Consider the following 21,596-nt stretch of genomic DNA (forward strand, 5'->3'; position numbering starts at 1 on the left):
ACCCCCGTTTTGGTGGGGATTGGCCCCCAAATCAGACTCAGACTGGCAGACATACACACAGATAATTGCCTTACTTTATATAGGAGGAAATGACATCATGAATATGAATCAAGGTATAAGAATGCACAGGTAATTTGAAGCTTTCACAATCTCCTCCTGCACTGAAAAGTTTGTAAAAAAAAATATCTGTGATGCCTGAACACAACCTAACCCTAACCCTAACCCTAACCCTAACCCTAACAACCCTAACCCTCACCCTAATCCTAACCCTAACCCTAACCCTAACCCTAATCCGAGGTGTTCCTCGCCCCTACTCCTTTGTCCTGCTTCACTAGGTGCACCTGATCATAAATCCTTCCTTATCTTTCGACGTTTCCTCTCCATGTTCATTCAAGACATTCTTGTCCAGTGAGATGTAAAATGAAGTTACAATAGGATTTTCTTGCATCAAGTAATGAAGTAGCTACCCACATTTGGCGCTTACCCACATTTGGCGCTGTGTAGGATCCCAAATGTGGGATCCTACCCACATTTGGCGCTTGATTTCACCCACCATGACACACAGCCAAAATCATATAGCCGCCATTTTGGTTTTCGGGTCGGCTTTAGCAATCAGTCCTGTAGGCCTTTGCTGAGTATACACTGCCCTGGTTTGTTGCATCAGATTTTCATTGGCATTGTTTGGGTCGAGTGTTATAACTCATGATGAGGGACCCCAAAAAATCGAATTAGTCGAATGAAAATGATTAGTAAGGTTTAATAAAGCTCGTCAGCACACATGGTATGCGCCTCTCTAAAAGAATAGCGTTACATTGAAGGAGCTGGGGCTCCCACGTCGATCGGAAGAATGGACGCGACAAAAAGCTGGAATTCATCCGAGTTGCTTTAATCAAACCAAACACTCAGGCACTCTGAAAAGCCCGTTTATCGGGCAGCAATATATATACATATTATCCCGGAGCGTTTGCCCAGGAAAGGCGAGAGGGGGCGTGGCCCAGCGTCCTGGCTGCGGCCTGGCAAGTTGAGGGCGAGCCTGCCCGGGCGTCCTGGACTAGCCCGGCATGGTGATCGCTCCGCGTCCTTGATAGGTGCAAGGCGATTGTGAAAACCCAGCGGTAGCCGCTACACACGTCCCCCCAGAATCGACTTGCACCGGCAGGGTCAATTTGAGGGGGGTCCTGATGACCCGGCCGAAGCGACCCCTGGCGGGTCGTGGGAGGGGGTCCGGTGTGGTGGTGGGTGGTCGAGTGGGGGGCACCGTGTACGGGGGGCGGCCTCGCCGTGGCGGAAGGGCCACCCATTGTGGGTGGTCGACGTCCACGTGCGCCGGCTTGAGGCGGTCCACCGCAATCCGGTCCGACCTGCCGCCGATGTCGATGACGAACGACTTGTCGTCCCGTCGCAGCACCCGGAAGGGCCCGTCGTACGGCAGCCGGAGTGGCCCCCGATGTGCGTCGTGACGCACAAAAACATACTCCGCTGTGCGAAGTGCTGGGGGGACGTAGGACTGGGGGTCACCGTGGTGGGATGTTGGCACGGGGGCAAACCGTCGGGCGGCCTCCTGGAGGTCCGAGCGCTGGTGAGCTGCGGACCAGGGACTGGTAGCGTCGGGCACGAATTCGCCCGGGACGCGTAGCGCCTGGCCATAGACAAGCTCGGCGGTGGATGCCTGGAGGTCCTCCTTGGGGGCCGTGCGGAGGCCCAAAAGGACCCACGGCAGCCGGTCGGCCCAACCGCCGTCTTGAAGGCCGGCCATGAGCGCGGCCTTCATGGAGCGGTGGAATCGCTCGCACAACCCGTTTGCTTGGGGGTGGTAGGCCGTAGTATGGTGGAGCTTGACCCCCAGGTTGCGGGCGACCGCGCCCCACAGCTCGGAGGTGAACTGTGGTCCGCGGTCTGACGAGATGTCCGCCGGTGCGCCGAAGCGGGCGACCCAGGTGGCGATGAAAGCCTGCGCCACGTCGGCGGTGGTGGTGGAGACGAGGGGAACGGCCTCCGGCCACCTGGTGGTCCTGTCCACCATGGTGAGCAGGTGTGTGAACCCCCGTGACGGGGGGAGGGGGCCCACCAGATCCACGTTGACGTGGTCGAAACGTCGTTCGGGCACAGTGAAAGGTGCCAGCGGGGCCTGGGTGTGTCGGTGGACCTTGGCCCGTTGGCAGGCCATGCAGGTGCTGGTCCAATCGCGGACGTCCCGACGAAGGCCATGCCAGACGAATCGCGCCGACACCAGCTTCTGGGAAGCTTTCCGGCCCGGGTGGGAAAGGCCGTGGAAGGAGGCGAAGATGCGGCGTTGCCAGGTGACGGGCACGATGGGGCGAGGCTGGCCTTGGGAGACGTCGCAGAGCAGGACAGTGTCCGCGAAGGGGATGTCGGCCAGGCGGAGGCCCGTGTCCGCCGCCCGGAGGGCTTGCACCGTGGTGTCGGTGGTTTGGTCCGCCGCCATAAGCGCAAAGTCCACGCCCCGGTGGACCGCGTTCGCGCTGGCCCGGGAAAGACAGTCGGCCACGGCGTTGTTTTTGCCGGCGACGTGCCGGATGTCCGTGGTAAACTCCGACACGGCGGAGAGGTGGCGCTGTTGGCGGGCCGACCACGGCTCCGTGACCTTGGCCATGGCGTAAACCAACGGCTTGTGGTCGACGAACGCCGTGAAAGGTCGGCCCTCCAGGAGGTGGCGGAAATGGCGGACGGCCAGGTGTAGACCGAGGAGCTCCCGGTCAAATGTGCTGTATTTGAGCTCGTTCGGCCGGAGCTACCGGCTGAAAAAAGCGAGTGGCTGCCAAACCCCGTTCACCCATTGCTCATGTACGGCGCCCACCGCGTAGTCGGAGGCATCCGTGGTGAGGGCGATGGGAGCGTTGAGCACCGGGTGAGCGAGCAGTGTTGCGTCGGCGAGGGCCCGCTTTGAGCTTTGGAAGGCCGCATCCATTGCTGCGGACCAGGCGATGTCGTGCTTGGCCGGCTTGCCCCGGAGGGCTTCGTAGAGTGGCCGCATGAGTTGAGCAGCGCGGGGCACGAAGCGGTGATAAAAATTCACCATTCCCAGGAATTCCTGCAGGGCTTTTATGGTGCGGGGACGCGGGAACGTGGTGATGGCCTCGACCTTGGTTGGCAGCGGCACGGCCCCGTTCTTGGTGATGTGGTGGCCCAAAAAATCAACGGCCGTCGTGCCGAAGTGGCATTTGGCCGGGTTGACGATGAGGCCGTGCTCGCTGAGGCGCCCGAACAGTGTTTGGAGGTGGAGGAGGTGCTCGGCCCGGGACGTGCTGGCGACGAGGATGTCGTCCAGGTAAACGAAAAGGAACGGCAGGTCACGCAGCATGCCGTCCATCAAGCGCTGGAACGCCTGAGCCGCGTTCTTGAGACCAAATGGCATCCGCAAGAATTCGAATAAGCCGAACGGCGTGATGACTGCCGTTTTAGGGACGTCGGCCGCCCTGACAGGTACCTGGTGATATCCCCGTATGAGATCAATTTTCGAAAAAATGCCCCGTCCCACCAGACGGGCGGAGAAGTCTTGGATATGCGGGATCGGGTACCTGTCGGGGGTGGTAGCGTCATTGAGACGGCGGTAGTCGCCACACGGGCGCCATCCACCCCCTGGCTTTGGCACGATGTGCAGTGGCGAGGCCCACGCGCTATCGGAGCGCCGCACGATGCCGAGGTGCTCCAACGCGTCGAATTCGGCCTTCGCCACGGCGAGCTTGGCTGGGTCGAGGCGGCGGGCCCTGGCGTAGACCGGCGGGCCCGTGGTTGGTATGTGGTACTCGATCCCATGCCGTACTGCGACGGCCGAAAACGTCGGCCGCGTGAGGGCCGGGAACTCCGTGAGCAGGCGAGCAAACTCGTTCGCCGCCGGGACGGCGCATGCCAGCTCGGTCGGCGCAGAGCTGCTCAATGTGCATACCAGGGAGCTGAAGGTTTCGGCGTTGATTAAACGACGCCGTTGGACGTCCACCAGCAGTCCGTGTGCGCAGAGGAAGTCGGCGCCTAGCAGAGCCATGGGCACGTTTGCGGTTACAAACGTCCAAGCAAAGCGTTGGCCGCCGAAGCAGAGGGTGACGTTGCGCGGGCCGAAGGTGCGGATGGTCGATCCGTTGGCCGCAACCAAGGAGGGGCCGCAAACCGCGGATTGCCTGTCCTGGTCAGAGGCGGGTATGACGCTCAGTTGGGCGCCGGTGTCGCACAGGAAGCGCCGTCCGGATGCTTTATCCGTGATGAACAGTAAGTTGCCCGTGTGGCCGGCGCTCATGGCTGGTAATGAACGCCGGCCCGGCCGTTTCCCGGCCTGCCGAAGGTGCACGGGGGTCGGCATGTCCGGGCCTTCTGTCCGAACCTGGCATGATAGTAACACCACGCTTGGTCAGGTGGAGGCCCCGGTCATCGTGCTGGAGGTGGTCGGCTCGGTGTAGCGGCCGCCAATTGCGTCGGCAGTTCGGTCGTCGACCGTGCCAGGTGCTCGGGTGCCATGAGTGTTGCGTCGGACGGCGGTGGGTCCCATGTCGCCGCTGCGATGCGCTGTCCTGCGGCGGAGATCTTGTCGGCTTCTCTGGCAAGGGCCCGGGGATCTGTGATCGTCGTGCTTGCCAGGGCGAGGCGTACCGGGTTAGGCAGCTGACGGAGGGAACAGCTCCCGGAACAGGAATGCCGGAGAGTGCTCGCCGAGCAGTGAAAGCATGTAGTCCATTCGCTCGGAAGGGCGCATGTCGCCGAGCTCGGGCAGGTCGAGCAGGCGCCGTGCGCGCTCCGCCGATGGGAGGGCGAAAGCGTCGAGGAGAAGCTTCTTAATCGCGCCGTATTTGTCAGCGGCTGGCGGGCTCTCGAGGAGGCTCAGGGCGCGGGCCGCGGTGGCCGAACCGAGCGCTGCTACCACATGGTGGAAGCGGGTGTCGTCGGCCGTGATGCCTCGCAGGGCGAACAGGGAATCCGCCTGTGCGAACCAAACCGCCGCGTGAGCCTCCCAGAAGGTAGGCAGTTTAAGGGCGACTGCCGTGTCCATGTCGGTAGGTCACCAATGAAGGAGCTGGGGCTCCCACGTCGATCGGAAGAATGGACGCGACAAAAAGCTGGAATTCATCCGAGTTGCTTTAATCAAACCAAACACTCAGGCACTCTGAAAAGCCCGTTTATCGGGCAGCAATATATATACATATTATCCCGGAGCGTTTGCCCAGGAAAGGCGAGAGGGGGCGTGGCCCAGCGTCCTGGCTGCGGCCTGGCAAGTTGAGGGCGAGCCTGCCCGGGCGTCCTGGACGAGCCCGGCATGGTGATCGCTCCGCGTCCTTGATAGGTGCAAGGCGATTGTGAAAACCCAGCGGTAGCCGCTACAACATCATTTTTGAACGGCCTCGTATTGGGGTTAAACAATCTGTGACCGTGTAACGAATCAGATCGTTCTGATATAAACGTGGTGGAGGCTGTCATGGATGAGAGGTGTTTAGTTAATTTTTTAATAGTGCATTAAATGTATGTTTCCCAATCGGCCCGTTACCGGATTTTATCGCAGGTTGTGACCACAGTGCGGTCATTCTTGTTTATTAATGTTTTGTATCAATACGCCAACATATTTCGATATATTCTATACATTTTCATTGCTAGTTTCAGCCAGTGTGCACACCAAAGCACCATGGCAAAATACCCAGAAATTCATTGGTAATGATTCTGATCTGACAGAATTACCCTCGCCAGAGGAGAGGGTATAGCAATTGAGTCTTTGTCTGTCTGTCTGTCTGTCTGATTTTCTCTGCAACCATGGGTCCGATTGACAGGAAACCTTCAACATAGGTGTGCCTCCTCCGGTAGAATTTTTTATGATAATTATGACGTCATAGGTCATGTGGTACGGGCATCATCTTGGAAAAACCCAAAAAAAATTGCACCTCTATATCTCTGAAAGTGCTGCATAGAAAAAATTGAGACATGGCTCATTGTAAATAACTCTCCATGGGGAATAAAATATGTTAATGATGACGTCATTGGTGCCTCCATTATGATGTCATAATTCACCAAGTACAAAACTTCATCCGATTAAGACGAAATTTATTGAGCGTCATCTTGGGATAAATTGGTGGAGAAAAAGAAAAAGACGTCGTTGGTCACGTGGTTCGGCCGCCATATTTGTTTTAACCCAAAAGCCTTTAAAACCTCTAAAACATGTCCTGGCGAGATTCTACAATCTCTGATTGCTATTTCTTGTTTAAGCTTTTTAAGCAGCGAATGTCTCTGCGTCTGGTAGATAATGATGTGACAGACCAGAGGAAAATAGCAGTGAAAAGTAGAATGGTATTCGGAGGCATACCTCCACCAGGCTGAACAATTTACATTATGTATGCCCACCAATAGGCCGGATCTGCATCTGGATTCTGGAATATTCGTCCCTGTCACAAATAAAATCTGTCTAATAAAATCCTCACAGATAATGATTCAAATGATCTTAATAAATTATGTATGTTATTTGAAAACCAACTAGGATCACTGCTCACCCCCACTCATTGGTTCTTACCCCCCCCCCCCTCCACCCCCCGCCTATGGAACCAGCTTCCATATTCTCTTCAATCTCATTCTTCCCTCCAGATCTTCAAGGCAACTGTTCACCACCATCTCAGATCATCCCCAACCCAAAACCATGATCCCTTATACCCTTGTTAACCCCATCACAATGATTCGTCCTTCCAATTTATCAGTATTCCCTCCTTGGGGTTTCCTTCTGCATCCATTTTGTCCACCCCATGCATACTCCATGTCCATCTTGTCCACCCCATGCATCCTCCATGTCCATCTTGTCCACCCCATGCACACTCCATGTCCATCTTGTCCACCCCATGCATCCTCCATGTCTATCTTGTCCAAACCATGCATCCTCCATGTCCATCTTGTCCAACCCATGCATCCTCCATGTCCATCTTGCCCACCCCATGCATCCTCCATATCCATCTTGTCTACTCCATGTCCATCTTGCCCACCCCATGCATCCTCCATGTCCATCTAATCCACCCCATGCATCCTCCATGTCCGTCTTGTCCACCCCATGCATCCTCCATGTCCATCTTGTCCACCCCATGCAACCTCCATGTCCATCTTGTCCACCCCATCTGTTACGACCAAACTTACTGTACATACATACATACATACATACACTGGACGGACAGACAATCTCTGTTCCAGAAGCCATTTCTCTACGGGCTACGCCGTAAAAACTAGAACGGCACTCGACAGAGAGCGAGCAAACCTCCGCCAGGCTGAACGGTCTACGTTTTGTTTTGTATCCCACTGATAGGTCAGATCTGGATTTAAACCTGAACTAAAATCTAATCAGCTTGTTCTCGTCACCTAACCAACTCGTCCACCAAGTTTTGTCATAATCCATGCAAAACTTTTTGAAATATTCTGCTATATATCGTTTTTGGTCCCATCTCAATGGTGAATGACTTCAGAAAATTTAAAAATCCTCTGATCCGGATCCATATTGGAATCTTCACCAAATTTGAATGAAATCGTCCTTGTCACACACCCAACCTCTCCACCAAGTTTCGTCCAAATTGAAGAATCACTTAAAAAATTAAATAATTCTCATATCCGAATCCATATTCAGATCTTCATCAAAATTGAATCTATTTGTCTTGTGAGACACCCAACCTCTCCTCCAGGTTTCGTCCAAATCCGTTCACAACTTTTTGCGATATCGTGCTATGTATCGTTTTTGGCCCTATCTCCCAATGGTGAAGAATCACTTAAAAAATTAAATAATTCTCACATCCGAATCCACATTCAGATCTTCAGCAAAATCGAATCGATTCTTCCTTGTCAGACACCCAACCTGTCCACCAAGTTTCGTCCAAATCCGTTCACAACTTTTTGAGATCTTTTGTTCAAAATCAAACAGACAGACAAACGGACAGAGATGAAAACATAACCTCCATCCACCTTTGGTGGCGGAGGTTAAAAAAAGACCGTGTGAAGCACTGTACCATGGATATCAGAGGTACAGGGAAGAAGATGAAGGATGCATGTCCGAAAGTTCTAATTTGCGTCCTGTGAAGGTCACCTGCTCACATGCGATTCTGGATAACCTGCCGCAGATCTGGTGCCGAAGAAATTAATGTTCATATATCGCAAAGTGAAGAAGAGTAGTTTGGAAGTGCTGTTGCTATTTGCTAAAACCGTGAAAGCAAAGTTAGGCACTTACGGAAGTTACGGGAGTCATAATAATTCTAACTGGACACATCTTTAAACATGTTGTAAAGAATTCGTTGCCTCGTCAAACAATAGACCGAGAATTCAACCTGATGTTCTTGTCCTTTGACTGTAGCTTGGTATGTATGAATTCAAACATTCAACCAACACTCCCCTACAATATGAAAATTAGCAATTTTCACCTTTGGTAAGGTGTCAATAGCGCATTACCACCCCGTCAACGTGTTCATACTGGCTTAATGTAAATGTATACATTAGCATAATTTAGTCGCACACTCATCTAAATTCAAATCAAAATGTGATGTAGTATGCGTGGTAGTCGGTCCGACCTACATCTAATGTTAAACCCGAAATAAAATGATTAATAAAGACTTAATAAATAAATAAAATGATTCATAAAGACTTAATAAATAAAATGATTCATAAAGACTAAATAAATAAATAAAATGATTCATAAAGACTAAATAAATAAATAAAATGATTCATAAAGACTAAATAAATAAATAAAATGATTAATAAAGACTAAATAAATAAATAAAATGATTCATAAAGACTAAATAAATAAATAAAATGATTCATAAAGACTAAATAAATAAATAAAATGATTCATAAAGACTAAATAAATAAATAAAATGATTAATAAAGACTAAATAAATAAATACAATGATTCATAAAGACTAAATAAATAAATAAAATGATTCATAAAGACTAAATAAATAAATAAAATGATTAATAAAGACTAAATAAATAAATAAAATGATTCATAAAGACTAAATAAATAAATAAAATGATTAATAAAGACTAAATAAATAAATAAAATGATTCATAAAGACTAAATAAATAAATAAGATGATTCATAAAGACTAAATAAATAAATAAAATGATTAATAAAGACTAAATAAATAAATACAATGATTCATAAAGACTAAATAAATAAATACAATGATTCATAAAGACTAAATAAATAAATAAAATGATTAATAAAGACTAAATAAATAAATACAATGATTCATGAAGACTAAATAAATTAATAGAATGATAAACATGGTCAAATGCACATGAAATCCATTCGCTTATCCTATGGAGTGTTGAAGGAGAATCTTCCGATTGTGAATTTGTGAAATGGGAAAAAGGTTTTAAAACGGATTTTTTTCTCTGCCGTCGTGGACACAGCAGGTGCTGCTTATTATGAAGGTATAAAAGATCTCGACACGAACACTTGGTTGTTTTGCCTGCTGGATAACTGTCAATGGAGAGGATGACTGTCGCTTCTCGCTTCTCGCTTCTCGCTTCTCGCTTCTCGCTTCTCGCTTCTCGCTTCTCGCTTCTCGCTTCTCGCTTCTCGGCATTTTGGCTGGGAGACTGATCGCCCTGGCAGGAGTAATGCCCTGCTGGTGGATTAAGGGGTCTTACTCCTATTTAGAGGAGTGGTCCCAATTGTATGACCATGCATTGTGGCCCTTCGGGGGCATGATGCATGCGTTTGAATGACCATGTGCTTCCCCCTCGGGGTAGAGGCGCATGTGTATTGTTATGGGGACAGCCTTGTTGACGATGTGCCTTGACCATGGGGTCAAGGTGCACGTCCAAGGCTGTTCAAATGTTTGACTTTTTACCTTTTTTCTTGTAAAAAAGGCAGGCCCTGTCCGGGGCCCTAAAACGGATGACTGTCGCTTCTCGCTTCTCGCTTCTCGCTTCTCGGCATTTTGGCTGGGAGACCGATCGCCCTGGCAGGAGTAATGCCCTGCTGGTGGATTAAGGGGTCTTACTCCTATTAAGAGGAGTGGTCCCAATTGTATGACCATGCATTGTGGCCCTTCGGGGGCATGATGCATGCGTTTGAATGACCATGCGCTTCCCCCTCGGGGTTGAGGCGCATGTGTATTGTTATGGGGACAGCCTTGTTGACGATGTGCCTTGACCATGGGGTCAAGGTGCACGTCCAAGGCTGTTCAAATGTTTGGACTTTTTACCTTTTTTCATTGTAAAAAAGGCAGGCCTTCAGGCGGGCCCTAAACGTCTATGACTGTGTGATCCAGTGGGTGAGTAAGGACTGTGTGATCCAGTGGGTGTGTAAGGACTGTGTGATCCAGTGGGTGAGTAAGGACTGTGTGATCCAGTGGGTGAGTGACTGTGTGATCCAGTGGGTGAGTGACTGTGTGATCCAGTGGGTGAGTGACTATGTGATCCAGTGGGTGAATAAGGACTGTGTGATCCAGTGGGTGAGTGACTGTGTGATCCAGTGGGTGAATAAGGACTGTGTGATCCAGTGGGTGAATAAGGACTGTGTGATCCAGTGGGTGAATGACTGTGTGATCCAGTGGGTGAGTAAGGACTGTGTGATCCAGTGGGTGAGTGACTGTGTGATGCAGTGGATGAGTGACTGTGTGATCCAGTGGGTGAATAAGGACTGTGTGATCCAGTGGGTGAGTGACTGTGTGATCCAGTGGATGAGTGACTGTGTGATCCAGTAGGTGAGTGACTGTGTGATCCAGTGGGTGAGTGACTGTGTGATCCAGTGGGTGAGTGACTGTGTGATCCAGTGGGTGAGTGACTGTGTGATCCAGTGGGTGAGTGACTGTGTGATCCAGTGGGTGAGTGACTGTGTGATCCAGTGGGTGAGTGACTGTGTGATCCAGTGGGTGAGTGACTGTGTGATCCAGTGGGTGAGTGACTGTGTGATCCAGTGGGTGAATAAGGACTGTGTGATCCAGTGGGTGAGTGACTATGTGATCCAGTGCGTGAGTGACTATGTGATCCAGTGGGTGAGTGACTATGTGATCCAGTGGGTGAGTGACTGTGTGATCCAGTGGGTGAGTGACTATGTGATCCAGTGGGTGAGTGACTATGTGATCCAGTGGGTGAGTGACTGTGTGATCCAGTGGGTGAGTGACTATGTGATCCAGTGGGTGAGTGACTGTGTGATCCAGTGGGTGAGTGACTGTGTGATCCAGTGGGTGAGTGACTGTGTGATCCAGTGGGTGAGTAAAGACTGTGTGATCCAGTGAGTGAGTGACTATGTGATCCAGTGGGTGAGTGACTGTGTGATCCAGTGGGTGAGTGACTGTGTGATCCAGTGGGTGAGTGACTATGTGATCCAGTGGGTGAGTGACTGTGTGATCCAGTGGGTGAGTGACTGTGTGATCCAGTGGGTGAGTGACTATGTGATCCAGTGGGTGAGTAAAGACTGTGTGATCCAGTGGGTGAGTGACTGTGTGATCCAGTGGGTGAGTGACTGTGTGATCCAGTGGGTGAGTGACTGTGTGATCCAGTGGGTGAGTGACTGTGTGATCCAGTGGGTGAGTGACTGTGTGATCCAGTGGGTGAGTGACTATGTGATCCAGTGGGTGAGTGACTATGTGATCCAGTGGGTGAGTGACTATGTGATCCAGTGGGTGAGTAAAGACTGTGTGATCCAGTGGGTGAGTGACTGTGTGATCCAGTGGGTGAGTGACTGTGTGATCCAGTGGGTGAGTGACTATGTGATCCAGTGGGTGAGTAAGGGCTGTGTGAGCAAATACGAATGATTGGGTTATCAAATGGTTGAGTGTGATTGGGTTATCAAATGGTTGAGTGTGATTGGGTTATCAAATGGGTGAGTGTGGTTGGGTTATCAAATGGGTGAGTGTGGTTGGGTTATCAAATGGTTGAGTGTGATTGGGTTATCAAATGGGTGAGTGTGGTTGGGTTATCAAATGGGTGAGTGTGGTTGGGTTATCAAATGGGTGAGTGTGATTGGGTTATCAAATGGTTGAGTGTGATTGGGTTATCAAATGGTTGAGTGTGATTGGGTTATCAAATGGGTGAGTGTGGTTGGGTTATCAAATGGGTGAGTGTGATTGGGTTATCAAATGGGTGAGTGTGGTTGGGTTATCAAATGAGAGAGTGTGATTGGGTTATCAAATGGGTGAGTGTGATTGGGTTATCAAATGGGAGAGTGTGATTAGGTTATCAAATGTGTGTGTGATTGGGTTATCAAATGAGAGAGTGTGATTGGGTTATCAAATGGGTGAGTGATTGGGTTATCAAATGGGTGAGTGTGATTGGGTTATCAAATGGGAGAGTGTGATTGGGTTATCAAATGGGAGAGTGTGATTGGGTTATCAAATGGGAGAGTGTGATTGGGTTATCAAATGGGAGAGTGTGATTGGGTTATCAAATGGGAGAGTGTGATTGGGTTATCAAATGGGAGAGTGTGATTGGGTTATCAAATGGGAGAGTGTGATTGGGTTATCAAATGGGAGAGTGTGATTGGGTTATCAAATGGGAGAGTGTGATTGGGTTATCAAATGGGAGAGTGTGACTGGGTTATCAAATGGGAGAGTGTGATTGGGTTATCAAATGGGTGAGTGTGATTGGGTTATCAAATGGGTGAGTGTGATTGGGTTATCAAATGGGTGAGTGTGGTTGGGTTATCAAATGAGAGAGTGTGATTGGGTTATCAAATGGGAGAGTGTGATTGGGTTATCAAATGGGAGTGTGATTGGGTTATCAAATGGGAGAGTGTGATTGGGTTATCAAATGGGTGAGTGATTGGGTTATCAAATGGGTGAGTGTGATTCGGTTATCAAATGGGAGAGTGTGATTGGGTTATCAAATGGGAGAGTGTGATTGGGTTATCAAATGGGTGAGTGTGATTGGGTTATCAAATGGGAGAGTGTGATTGGGTTATCAAATGGGAGAGTGTGATTGGGTTATCAAATGGGAGAGTGTGATTGGGTTATCAAATGGGAGAGTGTGATTGGGTTATCAAATGGGTGAGTGTGATTGGGTTATCAAATGGGAGAGTGTGGTTGGGTTATCAAATGGGTGAGTGTGATTGGGTTATCAAATGGGTGAGTGTGATTGGGTTATCAAATGGGTGAGTGTGATTGGGTTATCAAATGGGTGAGTGTGATTGGGTTATCAAATGGGTGTGTGTGATTGGGTTATCAAATGGGTGAGTGTGGTTGGGTTATCAAATGGGTGAGTGTGGTTGGGTTATCAAATGGGTGAGTGTGGTTGGGTTATCAAATGGGTGAGTGTGGTTGGGTTATCAAATGGGTGAGTGTGGTTGGGTTATCAAATGGGTGAGTGTGGTTGGGTTATCAAATGGGTGAGTGTGGTTGGGTTATCAAATGGGTGAGTGTGGTTGGGTTATCAAATGGGTGAGTGTGGTTGGGTTATCAAATGGGTGAGTGTGGTTGGGTTATCAAATGGGTGAGTGTGGTTGGGTTATCAAATGGGTGAGTGTGGTTGGGTTATCAAATGGGTGAGTGTGGTTGGGTTATCAAATGGGTGAGTGTGGTTGGGTTATCAAATGGGTGAGTGTGGTTGGGTTATCAAATGGGTGAGTGTGGTTGGGTTATCAAATGGGTGTGTGTGGTTGGGTTATCAAATGGGTGAGTGTGGTTGGGTTATCAAATGGGTGTGTGTGGTTGGGTTATCAAATGGGTGTGTGTGGTTGGGTTATCAAATGGGTGTGTGTGATTGGGTTATCAAATTGGTGTGTGCGATTGGGTTATCAAATGGGTGAGTGTGGTTGGGTTATCAAATGGGTGTGTGTGGTTGGGTTATCAAATGGGTGTGTGTGGTTGGGTTATCAAATGGGTGTGTGTGGTTGGGTTATCAAATGGGTGTGTGTGGTTGGGTTATCAAATGGGTGTGTGTGGTTGGGTTATCAAATGGGTGTGTGTGGTTGGGTTATCAAATGGGTGTGTGTGGTTGGGTTATCAAATTGGTGTGTGCGATTGGGTTATCAAATGGGTGAGTGTGGTTGGGTTATCAAATGGGTGAGTGTGGTTGGGTTATCAAATGGGTGTGTGTGGTTGGGTTATCAAATGGGTGTGTGTGGTTGGGTTATCAAATGGGTGTGTGTGGTTGGGTTATCAAATGGGTGTGTGTGGTTGGGTTATCAAATGGGTGTGTGTGGTTGGGTTATCAAATGGGTGTGTGTGGTTGGGTTATCAAATGGGTGTGTGTGGTTGGGTTATCAAATGGGTGTGTGTGGTTCGGTTATCAAATGGGTGTGTGTGGTTGGGTTATCAAATGGGTGTGTGTGTTTGGGTTATCAAATGGGTGTGTGTGGTTGGATTATCAAATTGGTGTGTGCGATTGGGTTATGAAATGGGTGAGTGTGGTTGGGTTATCAAATGGGTGTGTGACCGCATGAGTGGTTGTGTGCCAATGGGTGCAAGGAGCAGCACGTGGTTAATAGATGAACAATAATTTCAAAACGAGACAAGATAAAAGGTAAAAGATAGTAAAAGGCGCCGTTTGAGTGAAATGTAGTCGGAAGCTCAGGTCAGGGTCGCCCGACCCCAGCACCTGGTGCTCGGTAATGGAGACACTCAGTCCGAGCTTCTCGTTTCGCCTCCTCCACTAATGGTGTTAACAGACTAAGTGCACGAGTCACGTGACCTGTGCCTTCGTTCCACGGATTCTCACCTGATTGATGTTACATCCACCGTGTTTCCATCTCACGACTTTCACTTTTTCTCATCTTCCCATCAATCTACCTGATTTGTCTCTGTCTTCGGATCTCCATTTCTAGCTGTCCTTTGTCGTACCTGTACCTGGTTCAATTTCGGTGTACACTTTTACCTGCTGTATTGTTTTTGTAGGAATAAGTTGAAGAAAACAAATTCAGCCCGATTGGCCCCGATATAACAAAACTACGAAGAGTGCAGGTGCAGGGAAAGGTAAAGGAACGCTCCTGCAGGTGCTTTGATGAAAGCACCAGGTTGTGTGAAACGTGAAGCGAAATGACGTCACGTCAGGGCCCGGACGATCTCGGAAGTGTCCAGGTAACTGACGTCGATGTTTATTTAATTACCTCAGGATGACTGAATAAACATAAATATTTGTCTCGAATCGTGTTTCAATTTTCCACATTCCGCTTTGTACAAATGGTGTTTTAAAATTTAAAACGGGGATGGATCTCTGGCCCAGGGTACTTTGGGTGAGGTGGGTATGGGGGTGTTGTGGGGTGGGTATGGGGGTGTTGTGGGTGGGTATGGGGGTGTTGTGGGTGGGTATGGGGGTGTTGTGGGTGGGTATGGGGGTGTTGTGGGTGGGTATGGGGGTGTTGTGGGGTGGGTATGGGGGTGTTGTGGGTGGGTATGGGGGTGTTGTGGGGTGCGTATGGGGGTGTTGTGGGGTGCGTATGGGGGTGTTGTGGGGTGGGTATGGGGGTGTTGTGGGGTGGGTATGGGGGTGTTGTGGGTGGGTATGGGGGTGTTGTGGGTGGGTATGGGGGTGTTGTGGGTGGGTATGGGGGTGTTGTGGGTGGGTATGGGGGTGTTGTGGGTGGGTATGGGGGTGTTGTGGGTGGGTATGGGGGTGTTTTGGGTTGGTGTGGGGGTGTTGTGGGGTGGGTATGGGGGTGTTGTGGGGTGGGTATGGGGGTGTTGTGGGGTGGGTATGGGGGCGTTGTGGGTGGGTATGGGGGCGTTGTGGGTGGGTATGGGGGTGTTGTGGGTGGGAATGGGGGTGTTATGGGTGAGTGTGGGGTGGGTATGGGGGTGTTGTGGGTGGGTATGGGGGTGTTGTGGGTGGGTATGGGGGTGTTGTGGGTGAGTATGGGGGTGTTGTGGGGTGGGTATGGGGGTGTTGTGGGTGAGTATGGGGGTGTTGTGGGGTGGGTATGGGGGTGTTGTGGGGTGGGTATGGGGGTGTTGTGGGTGGGTATGGGGGTGTTGTGGGTGGGTATGGGGGTGTTGTGGGTGGGAATGGGGGTGTTGTGGGTGGGAATGGGGGTGTTGTGGAGTGGGTATGGGGGTGTTGTGGGGTGGGTATGGGGGTGTTGTGGGGTGGGTATGGGGGTGAGATGAGTGAACGGAGCAGCACGTGTTTAATAGATGAATACAGAATTGGGTGTAGATATGATAGGTTGGGGTGGGGTGTGGACCGTATAGGGGTGTAGGTGTGGGGTATCGACCGTAACGGGTGGAGGTGTGGGGTATCGACCGTATGGATGTGGTGGGGAGGGGTATAGATCGTATGGTGGTGTAGGTGTGGGGTTGGGGTATCGACCGTATGGATGTGTATGTGCAGGGTATAGACCGTATGGGTGTGTTGGGGTGTGGTATGGATGTGTATGTGTAGGGTATAGACCATATGGGTGTGTTGGGGTGTGGTATGGATTTGTATGTGTAGGGTATAGACCATATGGGTGTGTTGGCATGTGGTATGGATGTGTATGTGTAGGGTATAGACCATATGGGTGTGTTGGGATGTGGTATGGATGTGTATGTGTAGGGTATAGACCATATGGGTGTGATGGGATGTGGTATGGATGTGTATGTGCAGGGTATAGACCTTATGGGTGTGTTGGGATGTGGTATGGATGTGTATGTGCAGGGTATAGACCGTATGGGTGTGTTGGGATGTGGTATGGATGTGTATGTGCAGGGTATAGACCTTATGGGTGTGTTGGGATGTGGTATGGATGTGTATGTGCAGGGTATAGACCATATGGGTGTGTTGGGATGTGGTATCGATGTGTATGTGCAGGGTATAGACCGTATGGGTGTGTTGGGGTGTGGTATGGATGTGTATGTGCAGGGTATAGACCATATGGGTGTGTTGGGATGTGGTATGGATGTGTATGTGCAGGGTATAGACCATATGGGTGTGTTGGGGTGTGGTATGGATGTGTATGTGTGGAGTATGGACCATATGAGGGTGTAGGTGTGGGGTATGGACCCTATGGGTGAGTTGGGGTGTGGTGTGGACCATATGGGGTGTTGGGGTATGTTGTGTTGTGGTATTGGGTTTTGTAAGGTGGGGGATAGGGAGTATAACAATAACTTCAGGAATGAAGTGCAGGCCCTGTAATTGTGTTTATCATGGGGGGTCGTGATGGAGTACAGCGGAAATAATTACCCTGTAGCGGCTACCGCTGGGTTTTCACAATCACCTTGCACCTATCAAGGACGCGGAGCGATCACCATGCCGGGCTCGTCCAGGACGCCCGGGCAGGCCCGCGCTCAACTTGCCAGGCCTCGGTCGGGACGCCCGGGCATGCCCGGGCAGGCTCGCCCTCAACTTGCCAGGCCTCGGTCGGGACGCTGGGCCACGCCCCCTCTCGCCTTTCCTGGGCAAACGCTCCGGGATAATATGTATATATATTGCTGCCCGATAAACGGGCTTTTCAGAGTGCCTGAGTGTTTGGTTTGATTAAAGCAACTCGGATGAATTCCAGCTTTTTGTCGCGTCCATTCTTCCGATCGACGTGGGAGCCCCAGCTCCTTCAACCCTTTTAATGATCAATTCTTTCATCTATGACGATGAATCATTGAAGCCAAGTTATTATTTATTCCAAAGGTTCTTGTTATATAATTTAAATATTGACATTTTTCTTACGAGAATAATTCCTTTAATTAAAAACACTTTACTACTTACCCTCGTTAGAAACCAAGTTGATGAGACATTAAAAACCTTTTAGTTGTGGGTAGATTTGTCCGTGTTCATATAAAATCAAAATTCCAAACAGATTACAAAATGAAACAATTAATGTTTCACCGCAATCCACTCAATTCGCTCTTCCCAGAGAAGAGGCTGCGGCGTAATTTATACAAAGTAAAGGTCTGGAGGCTCATCTATTAATTACATACACCGACCCGGTCGAGGGGTGCTCAATAGAGAAGAGGAGACGATGGGGGACAGAAAGGAGGATACGAGAGTGGGAGAGAAATTTGGGAGGACACGATTATGGGATATGGGGGGATTATTGGGTGTAACGTTCTTCAACGTTCGACTATTAGTACAGGCATTTTGTATTTAAGACCTTGTGGCGGACACAAAAGCCCACTGGCGTGGTGACATCATTCCGCGCACCAAGTGGGCGGTGGCCACGCACCAGGGGTAGGCGTGGCCTCATGATATACACCGGGCGCCCAGCCCGGGACAGTACAGTGTTACAGTGTAGTCTTACAATAAAGACGTTTATATGTTACCGCTTGTCCGCTTCCTCCTTGCTCACAAGCAGCGCGCGTAACGCCGCGCTTTACTGGTGACCCTCGACGTTGGATCTGCTGGAGCGATCCTTCCACACGCGACGCCATCGCCATGGCCGACTTCGTCAAACTTCCGGAATTTTGGGAGGCTCAGGCCGAAGTCTGGTTCGTCCAGGCCGAAGCCCAATTTCAGCTTCGGCGCCTCACCGGCGATGACACGCGCTATTGCCACGTCGTCGCCTCCCTCGGGCCCGGCACGGCCGCTCGAGTTGTGTCCGTCCTTCGCCACCCACCGAACGGCCACAAGTACGAGGCACTCAAGCGGCTACTCCTAGCCACGTTCGGCCTTACGGACGACGCACGGGCCGACCGCCTCCTGGATCTCCCCGAGCTCGGTGAGACGCGCCCGTCGGTCCGAATGGACCATATGCTGTCACTGTTGGGCGACGAAGCCCCCGGTTCGCTATTCCGGGCGCTTTTCCGGCGCCAACTTCCAGCGCAGGTCCGCCTCGCGTTGGCCGGGACCGAGCTAACGGAACCCCGAGCATTGGCGGCCGAGGCGGACAGGTACTTCGCCGCTTCGGACATGCGGGCGAGCGTCGGCGTGGCCGTCACGGCCCTCGACGCTGATGTTCAGCAGCATGTTCCACAGCATCAGCTTCTACAGCACGCTGATGTTCAGCAGCATGCTGATACGCACCTCGTGAACGCCGCCACGCCCCGCCCACCGCCGCGGCGAAAACCGCCACCGCGGGGAAACCCGCCAACTCCACCGGCCTGGCGGAGCCAGCCGCGCTCCTCCAGCTCCACCACCTGGTGCTGGTTCCATGCCAAGTTCGGCCACGAAGCTCGGCGGTGTCATCCGCCGTGCTCCTTCAACGGGTCGGGAAACGCCCGGGCCGGCGCTCAATAGTGGCGATGAGCGCCGGCCATTCGAACAGCCTGCTGTTCATAACGGACACCTTCTCCAGGCGCCGTTACCTGTGCGACACGGGAGCGCAGGTGAGTGTCATTCCCGCCGGCACGTCAGACAAGCACGCCGCGGGTGGGGGCCCCGCGCTGCTTGCCGCGAACGGGACGCCCATCCGTACGTACGGAAAACGCTGCCTCTCTCTGCGGTTTGGAGGGCAGGTTTTCCGATGGACGTTCGTCACCGCCGACGTGCCCATGGCACTGCTTGGCGCGGACTTCCTGTGCGCTAATGGGCTCCTGGTCGACGTCAAGCGCAGACGGCTTGTCCAGGCCGAGACGTTCAGCTCGCTCGCTTGTGCGTTGCCCAGCTCAACGAGCGGCTTGCCAAGCGGCTTGCCGAACGATTCGGTTCCGGCCACGTTGGTCTGTACGCTTCCGGCAGCGGACGCATTCACCCGCCTCCTCGCCGGCTTCCCGGCCCTCACGCGGCCCACCTTCTCGGCGGGGGCCGTCAAGCACGGGGTGGCCCATCACATCCCCACCGTCGGGCCACCGGTCTACGCCCGGGCACGCCGCCTCGAGCCGACGAAGCTGGCGGTGGCAAAAGCGGAGTTCGCTACCCTGGAGCGACTCGGCATCGTTCGGCGCTCAGAGAGCGCTTGGGCGTCGCCGCTGCACATCGTGCCGAAGCCCGGCGGGGGATGGCGACCGTGCGGGGACTATCGCCGTCTCAATGACGCCACGACTCCCGACCGCTACCCCGTCCCCCACATTCAGGACTTTTCCGCCCGTTTGGCGGGCAGGTCCTTCTTCTCGAAGGTGGACCTCATACGCGGCTACCATCAGGTCCCCGTCAGGCCGGAGGACGTCCCGAAGACGGCGGTCATCACGCCATTCGGACTCTTCGAGTTCTTGCGCATGCCCTTCGGTCTGAAGAATGCGGCTCAGGCGTTCCAGCGACTGATGGACAGCGTCCTGCGCGACTTGGATTTTGTCTACGTTTACCTGGACGATATCCTCGTCGCCAGCGCGTCCCGCGAAGAGCACCTACGCCACCTCCGCACGCTCTTCGAACGCCTGGGCCAGCATGGCCTGATTGTGAACCCCGCAAAGTGCCGGTTCGGCGCCGCCACAATCGATTTTCTGGGGCACCGTGTCACCAGGCACGGAGCCGTCCCCCTACCGGCCAAGGTGGAGGCGGTGAAGGGGTTTCCGCGCCCCCGCACGATCAGAGGGCTGCAGGAGTTCCTGGGCATGGTGAACTTTTACCATCGGTTCCTGCCCCGTATCGCCCAGCTCCTGCGCCCCCTGCACGAAGCTCTCCGAGGTAAGCCGGGCAAAGGCGACGTTACCTGGACCGAGCAGATGGACACGGCGTTCACGGGCGCGAAGCTCGCCTTGGCTAACGCCACCATGCTCGCGCACCCGGCGCCCGATGCACCGATCGCCCTCACCACCGATGCCTCGGACTACGCGGTGGGCGCAGTGCATGAGCAATGGGTGCGTGGAGCTTGGCAACCGCTGGCGTTCTTTAGCCGGCAGCTTCGCCCGCCCGAACGCCGTTACAGTACCTTCGACCGCGAGTTGCTCGGACTTCACTTGGCGGTCAGGCACTTCCGCCATCTGCTCGAGGGCCGGGCGTTCACTGCCTTCGTCGACCACAAGCCGCTGATCTTTGCGATGGGCAAAGTCACCGAGCCGTGGTCGGCCCGGCAGCAGCGTCACCTCTCGGCCGTGTCCGAGTACACGACGGACATCCAGCACGTCGCGGGGAAGGACAACCCGGTGGCGGATTGCCTTTCCCGGGCCGTCGCCCACGCAGTCCACCTCGGCATCGACTATGCCCGGATGGCAGCGGACCAGGCCGCTGACCCCGACGTCCAGGCCTTGCGGACCGCCGTCACGGGCCTCCGCGTCACCGAGGTGCCGTTTGACGGCGCGGGCGCGGCCCTCTTGTGCGACGTCTCCCTCGGGCGTCCTCGCCCCATCGTGCCCGCGGGCTGGCAGCGCCAGGTGTTTGACGCCATCCACGGCCTGTCCCACCCGGGCGCGAGGGCCTCCCAAAGGCTGATCGCCGACAAGTTCGTCTGGCATGGCCTCCGGAAGGCCGTCCGCGGCTGGGCCAGGACGTGCCTCGCGTGCCAGCGCGCCAAGGTGCACCGGCACACCCAGGCCCCGTTGGCCCCGTTCACGGTGCCGGAACGCCGGTTTGACCACGTCCACGTGGACCTGGTGGGACCTCTGCCCCCCTCGCGGGGTTTCACCTACGTCCTCACCATGGTGGACCGCACCACCCGGTGGCCGGAGGCCGTGCCCTTGGCGTCGACAACGGCGGCCGATGTCGCGCAGGCTTTCATCGCCACCTGGGTCGCCCGGTTCGGCGCCCCCTCAGACATCTCATCCGACCGCGGCCCCCAGTTCACCTCGGAGCTCTGGGGGGCGGTTGCGCAGGGGCTCGGGGTCCGGCTGCACCGAACCACGGCCTACCATCCCCAGGCTAACGGCCTGTGTGAGCGATTTCACCGCTCATTGAAGGCCGCGCTCCGGGCCACC

General features: G+C 52.7%; 1 long non-coding RNA gene across 2 annotated transcripts in view; it reads right to left on the reverse strand.

Annotated features, from left to right (window-relative positions):
- Positions 1-17,073, reverse strand: part of LOC144892993 (uncharacterized) — a 35,898-nt gene extending 18,825 nt beyond the window's left edge. For both annotated transcript variants that reach the window (XR_013624161.1, XR_013624159.1), the window contains exon 1: positions 17,059-17,073. This is a non-coding gene — a long non-coding RNA (uncharacterized LOC144892993). The remainder of the gene's footprint in view (positions 1-17,058) is intronic.
- Between the last annotated feature and the right edge of the window lie 4,523 nt (positions 17,074-21,596).

Source organism: Myxine glutinosa, chromosome 7 (genome assembly GCF_964187855.1).
Source record: "Myxine glutinosa chromosome 7, kmMyxGlut1.1, whole genome shotgun sequence".
Lineage (NCBI taxonomy): Eukaryota > Metazoa > Chordata > Myxini > Myxiniformes > Myxinidae > Myxine > Myxine glutinosa.